Source organism: Macaca thibetana, chromosome 10 (assembly GCF_024542745.1).
Source record: "Macaca thibetana thibetana isolate TM-01 chromosome 10, ASM2454274v1, whole genome shotgun sequence".
Lineage (NCBI taxonomy): Eukaryota > Metazoa > Chordata > Mammalia > Primates > Cercopithecidae > Macaca > Macaca thibetana.
In genome coordinates, this window is record NC_065587.1 from 63,824,631 (window position 1) to 63,842,275 (window position 17,645).

The following is a 17,645-nucleotide window of genomic DNA, read 5'->3' on the forward strand; positions in this document are numbered from 1 at the left end:
ACTGTTCAGACTGAAGACAGGAGCCACAGATAAGGTGTTCCAATTGCCACTGACCAACTGTGTGACTTTGCGTGTGTCCCTTTTTCTCCCTGAGCATCAGTTTCCCTCCTCAGGCTAATGAGGGCAATGGCAAGGACCATCTCTAAGGTCCTCCCAACTCGGACAGAGGCGACACTTCATGGGACGCCTCTGAGCACAAACAGGCAAAGAGGACCTGTCTCAGGAGAAGAGCAGGCTGGGCTGGGCTCTGAGGAGAATGCAGTGGATATGGCAATGGCCAAGGGTTATTATGATGATGATTATTATAATTAAAAATCACAGCTACAAGCCCTTAAGCAATTTACAAAGAGCTTTCTCATTATCTCCTGGGATCGCAATTTGGTGAAGTAGGCAGGGCTAGATGATGATTATTCACATTTGATAGATGAGGAAAGTGAAGCAAGATTAGGTGACTTGTCTAAGCTCCTAAGTACAGAGAAGGGAGAGCTGGAAAGGAAGTAGTTATTGAGTGCCTACTGTGTACTACCTCATTAGGCATGCTCATATCTGTTATTTTGATCAAGTCTCACGACCATGACACTACTGTAGGTGCTACTGTCCTCATTTCTTTTTTTCTTTTTCTTTTTTTTTTTTTTTTTTTGAGACGGAGTCTCGCTCTGTCGCCCAGGATGGAGCGCAGTGACCGGATCTCGGCTCACTGCAAGCTCCGCCTCCCGGGTTTACGCCATTCTCCTGCCTCAGCCTCCTGAGTAGCTGGGACTACAGGTGCCCGCCACCTCGCCCGGCTAGTTTTTTTGTTTTTTTTTTTTTAGTAGAGACGGGGTTTCACCGTGTTAGCCAGGATGGTCTCGATCTCCTGACCTCGTGATCCACCCGTCTCGGCCTCCCAAAGTGCTGGGATTACAGGCTTGAGCCGCCACGCCCGGCCCTTTTTTTCTTTTTTTTGAGATGGAGTCTTGCTCTGTCGCCCAGGCTGGAGCGCAGTGGCATAATCTCGGCTCACTGCAGTGTCCACCTCCCAGGTTCAAGTGATTCTTCTGCCTCAGCCTCCTGAGTAGCTGGTATTACAGGTACCCGCCACCACGCCTGGCTAATTTTTGTATTTTTAGTAGAGACGGGGTTTCACCATGTTGGCCAGGTTGGTCTCGAACTCCTGACCTCAGGAATGATCCACCTCAGATCACTCAAATTTGAAATGCAAATCTGATTAGGTGATCCGCCCACCTTGGCCTCCCAAAGTGCTGGGATTACAGGCATGAGCCACCATGCCCAGCTTACTGTCCCCATTTCATAGAGGCTCCACTGCAAAGCCTAAATTTGGACATAGCCTTCTGGAACTAAAAGGTATGCACTCCTCCCCATCTTCCTGCATGTACCGGGTTGAACAGTGTCCCCTCCCCACCCAAATTTATGTCTACCTAAAACTTCATAATGTGACCATATTTGGAAATAGGGTCTTTGCAGATGCAATTACTCAAGTTCAAATGAGGTCATACTGGACTAGGGTGGGTTCTAAATCCCATATGACTGGTGTCCTTATAAGAGGAAATGAAACAGAGAGAAAGCCACGTGACGACAGAGGCAGATGCAGCTGCAAGCCAAGAAATGCCAAAGATTGCTGGCAACCACCAGAAGCTACGAGAAAGGCAGGAAACAGATTGCCCCAGAGCCTCCAGAAGGAGCCAACCTTGCTGACACCTGGATTTCAGACTTCTAGCCTCCACAAGTGGGGGAGTAAATGTCTGTGCTTCAAAGGTATCTGGTTTGTGTGCCTCATGACAGCACCCCTAGGAAGTTAATATACTGTGCATCCTTTGAGTAGCAGACCTAGGATCCTCAAACTGTTTTTCAGATTCCCACTCATTAGGCAGCTTTAGAGGTTAAAGAGGACCCGGAGGCTCCTAATGAGAAGTCACTCTCACCTCTCCTGCACCTTCCAGGGCCAGGCTGTCCTGAAAACAGGCTGAAGACAGGCTTACAGAGGAAAAAGCTTCCTAGAACATCCTCTTCTAGATCTCTGTCCACCCCAGTGGGGCCTCTCATTGAGCTTGTTTAGCAGCCTCTGTGCCCAGGTCTCCAGGTCAACAGTCCTCCCCTTCCTCCCAGATCAACCATCCTCTGTCACCACCTGGAGAGCTGTGTTTTTGAAATGCAAATCTGATCCTTCTTGGTTGACTTACTCCTCTTCCCTAGCTCCCCGCCATCTGTAGGACTTGGTCAGGTTCTTTGGCCTAAGCTAGATCTGCCCCCAATCTTCCTCTCAGCTTTATCTCCAGCCATTCACTCCTCCACCCTCATCCCCGCCACTCACCACCTCCTATTCTAACTATGTGGAACTATTTGGGGTTCCCCTAAGAAGCCATTCTGCCTTTGCACATGCTATTCCAAACACCCAGATGGTAAAATCCAGCCCAAACACCATCTCTCTCCTCCAGGAAGCCTTTTCCTCCATAAGCAGCCACACCCTGGCAGCTTGTACACTGTCCTTGCAGTGGTATTGCATCTTTACATATCTGCTCCCACCCCCAGCCTGTGAATACTGCTGGATTCATTTCTGTTTTTGTAGGCCTAGGGCCCAATACAAAGGCCTTCAAGAATGTTGAGCTGAATTGTGGAGTAGCAATAATGGTCATAATAGTTGACATTTATCAAATGTTTCTTATGCAATCACATTATGCTAGGCATTCCAAGGATGTTATCTCATTTAATTCTCAAAACAATCCTATGAAACAGATACTAGTACTGGTCCTGTTTTACAAGTAAGGAAATGAGGAGATGGAATCACTTGCCTTAGTCCCCCCAGCTAGTACACGGCAAACCCCGAATGACTCCAGAGCCAGTGCTAGTAACCACTACCAAGTATGCCATCCATCCCAATACCTTCATTTTACAGAGGAGGACACGTGCCAAAAGGGGAAAGTGATTGGCCCTCAGTCACATAACAAGGCATGGACCCAGATATTTGGATTCCTCTTCCAATATTTTTCCTCTTCTCATTCCAGTACAATCCTAATCCAGGAGGACACAGAACCCAAGCTAGGCTGTGTCTCCTGAGGAGCTTCCACCTGCCTCCACTAGAGCAGAGCCCAGCATGGGCCTGGACCCACTGTGAGTGCTCAGATCTATGGCCACAAGATGGGAGATGCAGCAGTAAAAAAGACAGGTAAATCAACTTGAGAAAAGGCCTGCTTGGATTATAGATTGTCTGGGCTTGAAACGAAACTTTGGGTATCATATAGTGCCATCTGACATTTTATAAATTAATTCAGTTTGATAAGCTTATTGAACACAAATCATAAGTCAGGCACTGTGTGGGACACTAAGAAGACTAGTAAGCAAGTTCCTGCCCACATGGCATTTACAGTCTAGTAAAGGGACACTCAAACAACAATTACAAATTCTCACAAGCCCTATGAGACACAGAGAGCTCTAACAATGTGTAACAGGGAAAACTCACTTGGCCTAGAGAGTTGGCAAAGGCCCCCTGAGAAAGTGACTACTGAGCTGAAATATGAAGAGTGGGAGTTAATCAAGATGAGAAGCAGGGGAAGAGTGTGCTAGACAAAGGGAATAGGATGTGCAAAATCCCAGAAGCAAAAGAGCTCATGGTGCCTAGATGAACTAAAAGGCCAAAGTAGCTGTTGTCCAGAGAAGTGGGCAGGAACTGGATGCTGAAGGGCCTCAGAGATCAAAGTAAGAACTGGAGAAACTGAGCAGATCAGGGAAACCCCTCGCTCAGAACCTGGTTCACAGCACACTGTCAAAGAGTCATTGGATTAGTCACTGAAGGAGACACTTGTCCAAGATCACAAGACCTGGGACTTGAAAGCAGAATTTCTACCTACCAGGTGGGGCCTGAGGGCTATTTCAGGCACCTATGTGAGGGTCAGGGGAGACTTTCCAAGTGTTTCAATTAATAGATGTTTCCAGCCAGGCGCAGTGGCTCATGCCTGTAATCCCAGCACTTTGGGAGGCCGAGCCGGGTGGATCACCTGAGGTCGGGAGTTCGACACCAACCCGACCAACATGGAGAAATCCCATCTCTACGAAAAATACAGAATTAGCTGGGTGTGGTGGCACATGCCTATAATCCCAGCCACTACGGAGGCTGAGGCAGGAGAATTGCTTGAACCTGGGAGGCAGAGGTTCCGACGAGCCGAGATCGTGCCATTGCACTACAGCCTGGGCAACAAGAGTGAAACTCCGTCTCAAAAAAAAAAAAAAAAAAATAGATGTTTCCTGGCTCCCTGTCTCCACCTCTCTTGAGCTTCAGAGTAAATAAGAATTACCTGTGTTTGTTAAAACATAGATTGCTGGGCCACACCTCCAGAATTATCAATTCCTAGGTCTGGCGTGAGAACCAAGAAATTGCATTTCTTTTTTTTTTTCTTTTTTTTTTTTTTTTTTTGAGATGGAGTCTCGCTCTGTCACCCAGGCTGGAGTGCAGTGACGCAATCTCGGCTCACTGCAACCTCTGCCTCCTGGGTTCAAGCGATTCTCCTGCCTCAGCCTCCCGAATAGCTGGGATTACAGGCATGCACCACCACGCCCGGCTAATTTTTCTATTTTTAGTAGAGATGGGGTTTCACCGTATTGGCCAGGCTGGTCTTGAACTCCTGACCTCAGGTGATCCATATGCCTCGCTTCCCAAAGTGCTGGGATTACAGGTGTGAGCCACCATGCCCGGCCAAGAAATTGCATTTCTAACAAACTCCCAGGTGACCCTGCTGCTGTTGATGAGGTGAAAAAACCACAGCTCTAGACTAGAGTATACTGGTGGGGAGATGAGTAGTGAGGACGGTGGACAGGATCTCTGGGGACTAGAAGGGTGGATTCCTGAACCTGGGTAACAACGAGACAAACTCTAGCAATCTGAGAAAGGGAAGGGTCATCAAAGCCCCAAAATCTAGCCCACTAGCTGCCTAGCCAGGAAAACCAAGGCTTAGGGAGTTTAGTCTCTTTCACGTAAAGAAGCTTAATAAAAAGTGTTGGGTGAAGAGATAAACACATGAAGGGGTTGGCTACAGTCAAAAGAAGATCCCAGGCTGGGCGTAGCAGCTCATGCCTGTAATCCCAAAACTTTGGGAGGCGGAGGCAGGCAGATCCCTTGAGGTCAGGAGTTTGAGACCAACCTGACCAACATGGTGAAACCCTGTCTCTACTAAAAACACAAAAATTAGCCGGGCATGGTGGTGGGCGCCTATAATCCCAGCTACTCAGGAGGCTGAGGAAGAAGAATTGCTTGAACTCAGGAGAAGGAGGTTGAAGTGGGCCGAGATCATGCCATTGCACTTCAGCCTAGGCGACAAGAAAAAAAAATTAGCTGGGCATCGTGGCTCATGCCTGTAGTCTCAGCTATTAAGGAGACTGAGGCGGGAAAATCAGTTGAACCCAGGAGGCGGAGGCTGCAGTGTGCTGAGATTGTGACACTGCCTGCACTCCAGCCTGGGTGACAGAACAAGGCAAAAGATCTCTGGCCCAGACTCCAGAGCTCATGAACTCCAGGCCAGCTTTTCCCATGTCCTGGGATTCTGGGATTCAAGGAGGGGACAGCAAGCTCAGCTTTCCCCAGCCTCTGCTGCCTTTGGCAGGGAAACATTTTTAAGAATTGCAGAAATCTACTGCTGGCTTCCAGTCCTATCACCCATCCACCTTCCTCCCTTTTACACTCCCAGCTCCCTCCCTTTCCACTCTGAATCCTGTGTCCTGTATCCTGGCAAGCCAAGCAGCAAAGGGGGAGGTGACATTACCCGGAAGAACTGGAACTAATGGAAGAATTCTTGCATTTGGATATCCTTCTCTCTGAACAATTTCTTCCTCCTATAAGACTCTACTTTTCTCTACCCTTGTATCACAGTCAAAATCCAACCTACCTACATTTCAGTACCTGTGTCTGAAACCCACAAAGCCGCAGACTAAATTCCCAAACTCCCTTTTCACACAATTTTTAAAAAATAGCGTGGCCCTGGACAGAATGTTTCTGTCCTATTCCAGTTGGCAGCAAAATGCCACTTCTCTGCAAACCCACATGCACAGACTAATATACAAATAACTACACATACATAAAAACAAATATACCAGAACTTATAAAAACACACACACATATACATCATGAGATACACATTCACTGTTCACTATACACCCAAATGTACAAGAAGTACACAGGGAGGACACATGCACACAGACTATAGATCTAGAAATGCCTGCATGCACCTGTACTTGAAGAAAGGGGTACGGACATACCCAGAGACATTTCTTTCAAAGTAGAGAGGTCTCCTGAGGAGGGATTCCTTGGAGTGAGGAGCTAGCCCTTTAAGAGAGTGATTCTCCCTCCTAGTCCTTTCAGGGCACCTGAGCTTCTACCCACCTACCTTCCCACCCACCCAGAGCCCTGCACGGGTGAGACTGGGCGCACAAGCTAGGTCTGGTGGGGGACTAGGGGGAGGCCAGAGGGGACAGGTCCCCTGGCCACAACAGGAAATGAATCACTGAACCGGCTGGTCACCAGTCTGGAAACTGCTGTTGCTACCACCACCACCCCGCACCCGCACCCACACCCATATCCACACACGAGCGCGCGCCCACGCATACACATACACACACGCACACACGCACACGGGCTTCAAGCAGGACACGCCCTCCGCTCCAGCTCAGGTCAGAACGCGGGCTTCGCTGTTAGCCCAGTTACCCCGGCCCCCGGGGTGTGGCCGCCCACCTGCCAGCAGGGAGTCTCCGCCCGACGGGGAAGGGACACCCCCGCCGCCGCCACCCACCGCCCGGGCCAGGTGCCCAGCTCCCAGCGACGGCAGCGCCTGGACCGCCGCCCCCACCCCTTCCTCCCGGCAGTGCGAAGACAAAGCCGCGCACACGCACACGGGGGCTACACGGGGCTACGCGGGCGCACACCCGCCCTCACACGCGCACACACGGGAGTCACACTGGCGCGCACACAGCGACACACACACACACACACCCGCCACAGGCTCCAGCCACAAGCGAAGCCACTGGCACACGCCCTCACCCAGAGGTGTACACACTGCTACACATTCGGACACACCCTCTCACAGACACATTCATCGACAGACACACGCAGACACACGCACCCTCACCCAGATACGCACGCACCACTCAGTCCAGACGCGCGAAGACACGCAAGACACACACCCTCACACACGCACACACAGATGCACACACGCACGCGCGCGCACACCCAGCAGCCGCTCGCACAGATCCACGGGCACACGCGCGCTCACACCTAACACACACCCAGAGACTGGAGCCCCGACACACAAACCCGCACCAGTCCCGACACGCACGAACCGAAGCCCGCGGCTCCCGGAGCCGGCCCGCCGGCCTGTCAGTGCCCGAAGATCGGGGATCGAGCCCGCCGCCCTTGGCGGCCACCCCACACGCACACGCGGGACCCGACGCGTCGGGGTCCCCGAGACGCGGAGGGGGACGGCGGGCACGGCTAACCTGGCGGCGGCGGCGCAGCTTCCGGGCGCTGTCTGGCTCGCGGTCCTGGAGTCCGGCGGGTGCCCCGGCGGGCTCCGAGGCGCGCTAGAGCTGCGCAGAAATGCCCCGCTCGCTCGCGCGCTCGCTCCTGCTCTCCCTCCCACGGCGCTCAGCCCCCTCCTCGCCCGCCCCCCACACCTCCTCTCCCTGCTCCGCCCCGCCCCGGCCGGCTCCCCCGAAGGAGGCGGCGGCGATCCCGGCCCCCGAAGCAGCAGCGGGCGGGCGAGCGAACGAGCAAGCAGCGGCGGCAAGCAGCCAACACCAGGGGAGCGCCGGAGCCGCCGGAGCTGTGGCCGCGCGCCGGTCCCGGGGAGGGCAGCAGAGGAAGGGGCTGAGCCTCGCGAACCCTCCCGGCGCTGGGGGCTCGCCGCCGGCTTCCCCACGTGGGCCCGGCGTGAACCTGAGCCGCGGCGGGGCTCAGAGGCCTGGCGAAGAAGAGAAGCAGACCCCACCCGGGGCCCCCACCTCCTCCCGGGTTCCCGCCAGCGCCGACCTCGGTTTTCACTGGCTTAGACTTCTCGGCTGTGTGCCCGGTGCCCCGGAGTAACCCCGCGGCCCCGCGCCCAGCTCGCCGACCTCGTCTACCTCCAACCGGGACCTGGCCCACGCCCACCCTCCTCCACGCCGCGCTCCCATTGTTCCCGCGGCCAGGGCTCGCGGAGGATCGCCCAGCGCGTTCTAGCCCCTCGCAGGTGGCAACCTCTGGACTCTCTGGGGGCTCTCCAAGGGCCGAGTCCCTGGCTCTGGGATCCCGATGCCCACCCTCCACAAGCCCAAACACCCCCAAAGTATGGGGCTTTTCTAAATTCGCGTTATAACCACCACAGCCCTTATAGGCACTCCTTTAGGTACTGCTTGGAGTACACACCGAGGCTAGGAGAGAGGAGGAACTAACCCGTGTTCAGCGAGCCCAAGATAGCATCTGGAAGAAGATGAGGCAGGGATAAAGTGTCTGCCTTCTACAGATAAAGAGAGGAATTCCTGCCCTAAGGCTCCTGGGGCAGGGCCAGGCCCTCCAGAAGTGCCCGGAATAATGAGCCTGGGCCTTCTTTGTTAGATGCTAAAGGAAGAAACAGAAGGAAGAAGCAAATGTCACTCACTTGCCAGGGTTTTACTGGAAGTCAGGACATATGCAAAGGCCTCCTAAGTAGCTTTCACCTACTTGTCTCACTTACGTGGCAGCTGGGATTATCCCATTTTGCAGAACAGGAGCCTATCCTAGGTCTCCCCTCCAGGCAGCACAGAGCCAAGATGAAGCCCAACAATTCCGATTCTTCACTGTGGTCCATGCCTCAAGTACAGGATACTAAGAGCAGGTGCAAAGTGAGCAACAGAGAACATAAGAAAGCAGGAAGGAAAGGCAGCGTTTGGGCCTCCAAGGACTTACACAAACTAAGGGAGGGCACCTAAGGGAACTGAGGCCCCAAAGCAGAACTGAACATGGCTTGTCCAGGAAGGAATATTATGATTAACAATAAGAACTGATAATAACTCACTTTTTAGGAACACTTACTGTATTTATTGTTCTAAGAGCTTTATTTGCATTAACTCATTTAATTCTCGCAATAACATTAGAGGTTATTCTTATTCCCACATTATGCATGCTGAAACAGAAACACAAAAGACATCCCATAGCTTCTAAAGTGTCAGAGCCAGGATCCAAACTTGGAAAGCTGACTCCCAAGCTTCCGGGTTTTTTGTTTGTTTGTTTGTTTGTTTTGTTTTTCTTTTTGAGACAGACTTTCACTCTGTCACCCAGACTGTAGTGCAGTGGTACAATCTTGGCTCACTGCAAACTCCACCTCCTGGGTTCAAGTGATTCTCCTGCCTCAGCCTCCCGAGTAGCTGGGATTACAGGCGTATACCACCACATCCAGCTAATTTTTGTATTTTTAGTACAGACAGGGTTTCACCATGTTGGTCAGGCTGGTCTCAAACTCCTGGACTCAAGTGATCCGCCCACCTCGGCCTCCCAAAGTGCTGGGATTACAGGTGTGAGCCACTGTGCCCAGCCCCAAGCTTCCACTTTTAACAACCACAAAACAGAAGAAGCAGCCTTGAATGGGAGGCAAAGACATTTGAACTACTAGAGCACCCAACTCAGCAGGACTCTTCTTTTTTTTTTTTTTTTTTTTTTTTTGATGTCTTCTGTGTTCCTTGTAGGTACCTGGTACCCAGCACAATACCTAGGATATAGGTCTAATTTGTTAAATGACTGCACAACTGCCGTATGGGGCTGGAGAGCAGGGTGCCACATAGCAGACTCGGTTGCAAGCCTCTCTGTTCTGCTGGGGATTTTTATCAGTTAGTTTTAGATGAAGCAGAGGAAGGTATGAAACATTGATCAAATCTACTGTTGTCATGAGGTTGGGAGGGAAAGTGAACACTCCGGAAACCAGAATCAGTTTCTTAAAGCTCTCAGCAGCCTTGGAGGCCAAGCTGGAACTCTCAAGATGACATGCCTCAAAGTAAGTATAAACTCCTGCACTTAGGTCCAAACCAGAGCAGTCCCACAGAACTTTCCATGATGATGGAAATATCCTGAATCTTTGCTATCTGATATGGTGGCTACTAGCCCTCTGTGGCTATTGAGCACTTGAAGTGTGGTTAGTCCAACTGAGGAAATGCAAAATAATAATTTTATTTAAGTAATTTAAATTTGTAAGGCCACAATGGCTGCCATATTGGACAGTGCCCTTTCAAATGAGCAAGTGCCCCAAATACAGTGTAGAAAGAATCTAGATCAAGAGTAGTTACAGTGAAAGTGATTTAAAGGTTTTAGTTGACCTCAAGCTCAACGATGCAATGTGCTGCCAAAAAGAAAGAAAAGAAGGGAGAAAAGGAGTAAGGAAGAGAGAAAGGGAGGGAGGGAGGAGGGAACAAAGAGAAGAAAGAAAGAGAAAGGGAAGAAAGGAAGGAGGAGAAAGTGAATATGAATATTGTATCAACGGAAACCAGAGTTGAGGCCAGGCGTAGTGGCTCATGCCCATAATCCCAGCACTTTGGAAGGCCGAGGTGGGCAGATCATGAGATCAGGAGCTCGAGACCAGCCTGGCCAACATGGTGAAACCCTGTCTCTACTAAAGATACAAAAAAAAAAAAAAAATTAGCCGAGTGTGGTGGCACGTGCCTGTAATCACGGCTATTCAGGAGGCTGAGGCAGGAGAATTGCTTGAACCCGGGAGGTGGAGGTTGCAGTGAGCCAAGATCGCGCCATTGCCGTGCCATTGCATTCCAGCCTGGGCAACAGGGTGAGACTCCGTCTCAAAAAAAAAAAAAAAAAAATACAATATTAGCCAGGCATGGTGGCACACTCCTGTAATCCCAGCTACTTGGGAGGGAGGAGAATCCCTTGACTCTGGGAGGCGGAGGTTGCAGTGAGCCGAAATCACACCACTGCACTCCAGCATGAGTGACAACAGTGGGACCCCATCTCAAAAAAACAAAAAAAAAAAAAGAAAAAAGAAAAAAAGAAACCAGAGTTGGGCGAGCTCTGTCCTAGATGGATCACAGCTGGACCACCGAGCTCATTTGTGAGCCCCATATTCTCAGGAGGACTGGAGCATGTCTACAGGAGACCGGAACATAGAGGACCTGGATGCCATGCTGTATGATGAATGATTTAAATAGCTTGGAGAAGGGAAAGCACAGGGGAGACGTGGTGACTATCTCCACACCTCTGAAGGGCTATCATATAGAAAGGGGATTTGATTTGTTTCCTTTCGTTTAGATCTAATAAACAAAACAAAAAATTATGCATTAGCAAACTCCTAGGCCACCCTCTCTGAGGGAAGGATCCATATCAAATTTACATGCTGCTCTCCTCAGCACCTAGTCCATCCAGGACCTGGTTCATATGAAACAGTGACTACAGATTTGCTGCTGGAATGGATATGAAAGAATTCCACTGGCCAGGTGCTGTGGCTCACGCCTGTAATCCCAACACTTTGGAAGGCCAAGCAGGTGGATCATCTGAGGTCAGGAGTTCAAGATCAGCCTTGCCAACGTGGTGAAACCCCATCTCTACTAAAATACAAAATTAGCTGGGTGTGTTGGCACATGCCTGTAATCCCAGCTATTTGGGAGGTTGAGTGTCTTGAACAACCACTGAGCTGAGATCACATCACTGCACTCCAGCCTGGGCAACAAGAGTGAAACTCTGTCTTAAAAAAAAAAAAAAAGGGCCGAGTGTGATGGCTCACACCTGTAATCCCAGCACTTTGGGAGGCCGAGGTGGGCAGATCACCTGAGGCCAGGAGTTTGAGACCAGCCTGGCCAACATGGTGAAACCATGTCTCTACTAAAAATATTAAAAAATTAGCCAGGCTTGGTGGCTTAAGCCTATAGTCCCAGCTACTTGGGAGGCTGAGACATAAGAATTGCTTGAACCTGGGAGGTAGAGGTTGCAGTGAGCTGAGATTGCACCACTGCACTCTAGCCTGGGCAACAGAGTGATGAGACTCGGTCTCAAAAAAAGAGAGAGAGAGAGAATTCCATCAGCTCCAGTGTGGGGGATATCCAGGAAGACAATTTCAGCTCACTATAAAGAACTCCCTAACAGTTGGAGCTACCCAAGAATGGAATGGACCACCTTGGGAGTGATGAACTCCTTGTCAATACATATATTCAAGGAAAGATTAAGTCTTCATTGGGAAGCTAAACTGGATCCTGGTGACCTCTCAAGTTGAAAAAATGGGCAAGTTCTATTAGGAAGGGAAAGACAAGATCAAAGCTGTGCTTCCAGACAATTATGTGACTGTATGTGTAGAAGAAATGGGTGGGGAGGGATCAGAGGCAGGCAGGACCAGTAGGAACCACTGTAGTGGCCCAGGAGATAAGATAATAGACTGGGAGGCCATGGGAATGGAAAGCCAATGCAAATGTGACTTGAAAGAGGCACTGGCACTAGGTTGGTAGTCAGGAGCTGCAGGTTCTAGTCCTGCCCCTGCTATTAACCTATTTTGTAGTCTGAGGGAAATCCCAGCCCTTGAGTAGATAGATCCCTTCCTTTATTCAAATTTCAGAGTTCCCATCTGTAAAATGCAGAATGATCTGCAATATCCTTCCTAACTCTGGATGCTGTGAATGGGAGAGAGATAATAAAGGATAACTGGGATAATGTATTAGAAAACCTTCGTACACTTCAAAGTAACAGTATCATTAGTACAGGTACCATTGTTATTATTATGTCAAAGCAGCCTCACCAGGACGTGGTGACTGGACTTGTAGGAGGGGACGGGACAGAGTCAAGTGGCCTGCATCTGTGGGTGGACAAGAGATGAGGATCTCTGATCTTTTGGGAAGGTCAGCTAACCACTCTATCCCTCCCCGAAGATCTGTGAAGACAAACAGTATTCTGTGCCCTGTCACCTCATTAACTGCTTCCTCATTCCTTTGAGCCACACCTTATACTTGGCTAAAAGAAGCAACCAATTCTAAGAAAAGTTAGCCTCTGTACTCCCTCCTTTCAATGTTCATAGATGGTCCTTGTCTGGGCCTTTCCCTAAATAATAATAAGTATCATCATCTCATATAGGAATAGCCAACATTATTGAGTACTTAGTATATGCTATGAAAGTTACTTACATAATTTTCTCACCCTGGGAGGTAGCTGTAATGGCTCATGGGGATCTATAACTTTCTCATCACATAGCTTATGAGAAGGATTCCAGTACAAGTCTGTGTGATTTCAGGCTGCATTCTTAAAGATTTTTTTTTTTTGAGATGGAGTCTTGCTCCATTGCCCTGGCTGGAGTGCAGTAGCACTATCTTTGCTCACTGCAACCTCCACCTCCTGGGTTCAAGCGATTCTCATGTCTCAGCCTCCTGAATAGCTGCGATTACAGGTGCCTACCACCATGCCTGGCTAATTTTTGTATTTTTAGTAGAGATGAGGTTTCACCATGTTGGCCAGGCTGGTCTCGAACTCTTAATCTTAGGTGATCTGCTACAGGCATGAGCCACCCTGCCCAGCATCGTAAAGATTTTTACGATGTCTTTTTGCAGCAACTTAAGGAAGACAGCAAGATCAGTGTTGTTGCCACTTTATAGCTGGGGAAACTGAAGCTCAGAGAAGGTAAATTCAATCACTTGGACAAATTAGTAAAGTCTTCCATGGTGCAGTTTGGTGCTCTTTCTACTTCTCAGAGCTTCCTCCTCTGCACCTTCCAGGGCCTCCCCAGTCCTCCTAGAAGTGATGAGTAGAGACTTGCCCAGACTGTTTCAGGGAAGGACTTACACTTGTCCTTCTCCTGGGGAAGGGAAAGGTTCCTGAAAGGTGAAAGTTAATTTCCACCTCCCCCCCCCACCCACCAACTCACACACCCTAGCCCAGGACCTTGTGGTGACGGCGCTGAAGGCTTACAGAGTGAGTCATGTGGGGCTGACCTGTCAGAGTCACCCAAGCACAAGGTGCTAAGCTTAGTTTAGAGGGGTGGAAAAGTAGGCCAAGTGTTCTCCTCCTCAGGAGCGCAGTCCAGTTGCAGCTTGTGCTCCTCACTCCTTTCATCCCAAAATACTGCAAACATTTGGGAACATTGTGCAAGGGCCTTAGAGCAGAGGGAACACATGACAAGTAAGAGTGAATCCAAGGAGTTGAGATTAGAGTGGAGTCTTAAAGAGTGAATTCAGCACACAAATTACGTAGAAGGGCCCTCCAGGCTGCAGGAATGCCCTAAAGCTTAAATATATTTGGATTCCATCTAACAGGCAGTAGGGAGTCATGGAGTTCACTATGGCTTTGGAGACAGACTGTCTGAGTTTGAACCCTGCCTCTGTCCCTTCCCAGTGGTTTGATCTTGGGAAAGTTACTCAACCCTTGTGGTTGACGTATTATTTTTCTCCATTATTTGCCCTTCCCTTGGCCAGTAAGAGAATTATCCATCCTAGCCAGTTGCCATGCGACTTGTGTACCTTCCAGAGGAAGGAGTGCACTTCCCCAGCCCATTGTCAAGCTTAACCACAAGACTTCCTTTGGCCAGTGAAATGTGAGCTAGAGAGATATATGCCAGTTCGAAGCAGAAACCTGGAGTGCCATTGCATGTTTGAGTCTACAATCTTACTTTTTTATCTCTGCCACTGGAAATGTTGTGTCTTGGATAGGGCCTGTGCCTTCAGTCTGGACCCTGGAATGAAAAGACACAGAGCAAAGCTGCAGTCAATCTACAGTTGTGATGTGTAATGTGATGAAGAAAGCAATTGGCTTTTTGTAAGTCACTGAGAGTTTGGGGTTGTTTGTTACCACGTCATACTTAGCAAATGCTGACTGACACACCCCTCAACAGTAGGTGATTTTAGCAGCAGCTACCTCATGGCACTGTTGTGAGGATTAAATAAGATTATCTCATGAAAAATGTATCACCATTTCATCAGAGATTTACATTATAAAATGACCACTCTGCCCACACATAAATGGACACTTGACAAACAACAGAAATAGAATTTACAAAAGAGTAGCAAAAGATGATGCTGGCTGGGCGCGGTGGCTGACGCCTGTAATCCCAGCACTTTGGGAGGCCGAGGCAGGCGGATCACGAGGTCAGGAGATCGAGACCATCCTGGCAAACACGGTGAAACCCCGTCTCTACTAAAAATACAAAAAATTAGCTGGGCATGGTGGCGGGCGCCTGTAGTCCCAGCTACTCGGGAGGCTGAGGCAGGGAATGGCGGGAACCCGGGAGGCAGAGCTTGCAGTGAACCGAGATCGCGCCACTGCACTCCAGCCTGGGCGGCAGAGCAAGACTCCGTCTCAAAAAAAAAAACCAAAAAAACAAAAGATGATGCTATATAGTGGGCTGAATAGTGTACCCCCCAAAATTCACGTCCCCTCAGAACCTCAGAATATTAACTTATTTGGAAATGGGATCTTTCCAGATGTAATTAGTTCAGGATTTCAATAATAACTCATCCTGGATTTAGGGTGGGCCCTAAATCCAATGACTGGTGTCCTTATAAGAAGAGGAGAAGACACAGGGAAACACAGAAAATAAGACAATGTGAAGATGGAGAGAAAGATTAGTGATGTGTCCACAAGCCAAGGAATGCTAAGGATTGCTGGCAACCACCAAGGCTGAGAGGCATGGGAGGTTTCCTCCCTCAGAATCTTCAGAAGGAACCAGTGCTGCTGACACCTTAATTTCAGACTTCTGGCCTTCTGAACTGTGAGAAAATAAATTGCTGTTGTTTTAAGCCACCCAGCTTGTGGTAATTTGTTATGACAGTCTTGGGAAACTAATACAGATGGATTGTTTAAAAATAACACTGAACAACTGGTTAATCATTTGGGGAAAAAAATAAAATGGCTTCCTACCTTGTAGCATACATGAAAATAGCCCCCAGTTAGATTAAAGACCTGAATTTGAAAAGCAAAACTTTACGATCTTTAGAAACTAAAGAAAATCATCTTCAGGACCTGAGGGTAAGGAAATAGTTCCTTAACAAGATGCAAAACGTCACAAATTGTATTACTCTGAGTGCTCCAGAAAAACAGAAGTATTACTGGAAAGGGGTCTGGATCCAGACCCCAAGAGAGGGTTCTTGGATGTTATGCCAGAAAGAATTCAGGGCAAGTCCATAGGGTAAAGTGAAAGCAAGTTGTGTTTTTGTTTGTTTTCGGGGTGGGGGTGGGGGCATAGAGTCTCTGTCGCCCAGGCTGGAGTGCAGTGGCGGGATCTCAGCTCACTGCAATCTCCGCCTCCCAGGCTCAAGCAATTCTCCCGCCTTAGCCTCCCAAGTAGCTGGGATTACAGGCACCCACCACCATGCCTGGCTAATTTTTGAATTTTTAGTAGAGACAGGGTTTCACCATGTTGGCCAGGCTGGTCTTGAACTCCTGACCTCAGGTCACCCGCCTCGGCTTCCCAAAGTGTTGGGATTACAGGCATAAGCCACCATGCCCAGGAAAACAAGTTTATTAAGAAAGTAGAGGAATAAAAGAATAGCTACTCCTTAGACAGAGCAACCCCTAGGGCTGCTGGTTGCCCATTTTTATGGTTATTTCTTGATTATATGCTAAACAAGGGGTCGTTTATTCATGCCTCCCCTTTTAGATCATATAGGGTAACTTCCTGACATTACCATGGCATTTGTAAACTGTCATGGTGCTGGTGGGAGTGTAGCAGTGAGGACGACCAGAGGTCACTCTTGTTGCTGTCTTGGTTTTGGTGGGTTTTAGCTGGCTTCTTTACTGCAAACCTGTTTTATCAGCAAGGTCTTTATGACCTGCGTCTTGTGCCTACCTATCTCATCCTGTAACTTAGAATGCCTAACCAGCTAGGAATGCAGCCTAGCAGGTCTTAGCCTTATTTTACCTAGCACCTACTCAAGATGGAGTTTCTCTGGTTCAAATGCCTCTGACAGAACCAACAGAATAGAGAGAGATTATTATAAAAAATTAGGTCATATGGTTATAGAAGCTAAGCCCAAAGATTTGGAGTCAGCAAGCTGGAGACACAGGAGAGCCAATGGTTTAGTTCTAGTCTGAGTCCAAAGGCCTGAGAACCGAGAGAGCCAATGGTCCAAATAAGAGTCCAAAGGCAGGTCGGGCACAGTGGTTCATGCCTATAATCCCAGCACTTTGGGAGGCCAAGGCAGGCAGATCACTTGAGGTCAGGAGTTCGGGACCAGCCTGGCCAACATAGTGAAATCCTATCTCTACTAAAAATACAAAAAATTAGCCGGGCGTGGTGGCTGGACTCTGTAATCCCAGCAACTCAGGAGGCTGAGGCAAGAGAATTGCTTTAACCCAGGAGGCAGAGGTTGCAGTGAGCCAGTATCCCACTGCTGCACTCCAGCGTGGGTGACAGCGAGAGACTGTCTCAAAAAAAAGTCCAAAGGCAGGAGACGACCAAAGTACCAGCATGAAGCAGTCAGGGAGAAAGAATTCTCTTACTCCACCTTTTTGCTCTATTCAGGCCTTCAATGGATTGAATGAGGCCCACCCACTTGGGAAGGGCAATCTGCTTTACTCAGTCTACAGATTCAAAAGTTAATCTCATCTACAAACACCTTCACAGACACACCCAGAATAATGTTTAACCAAATAAGTGGGCATGCCATGACCCAGTCAAATTGACACATAAAATTAATCATCACACAAATCAAAAATGAAAAAACTTGGTATGGTCAACCAG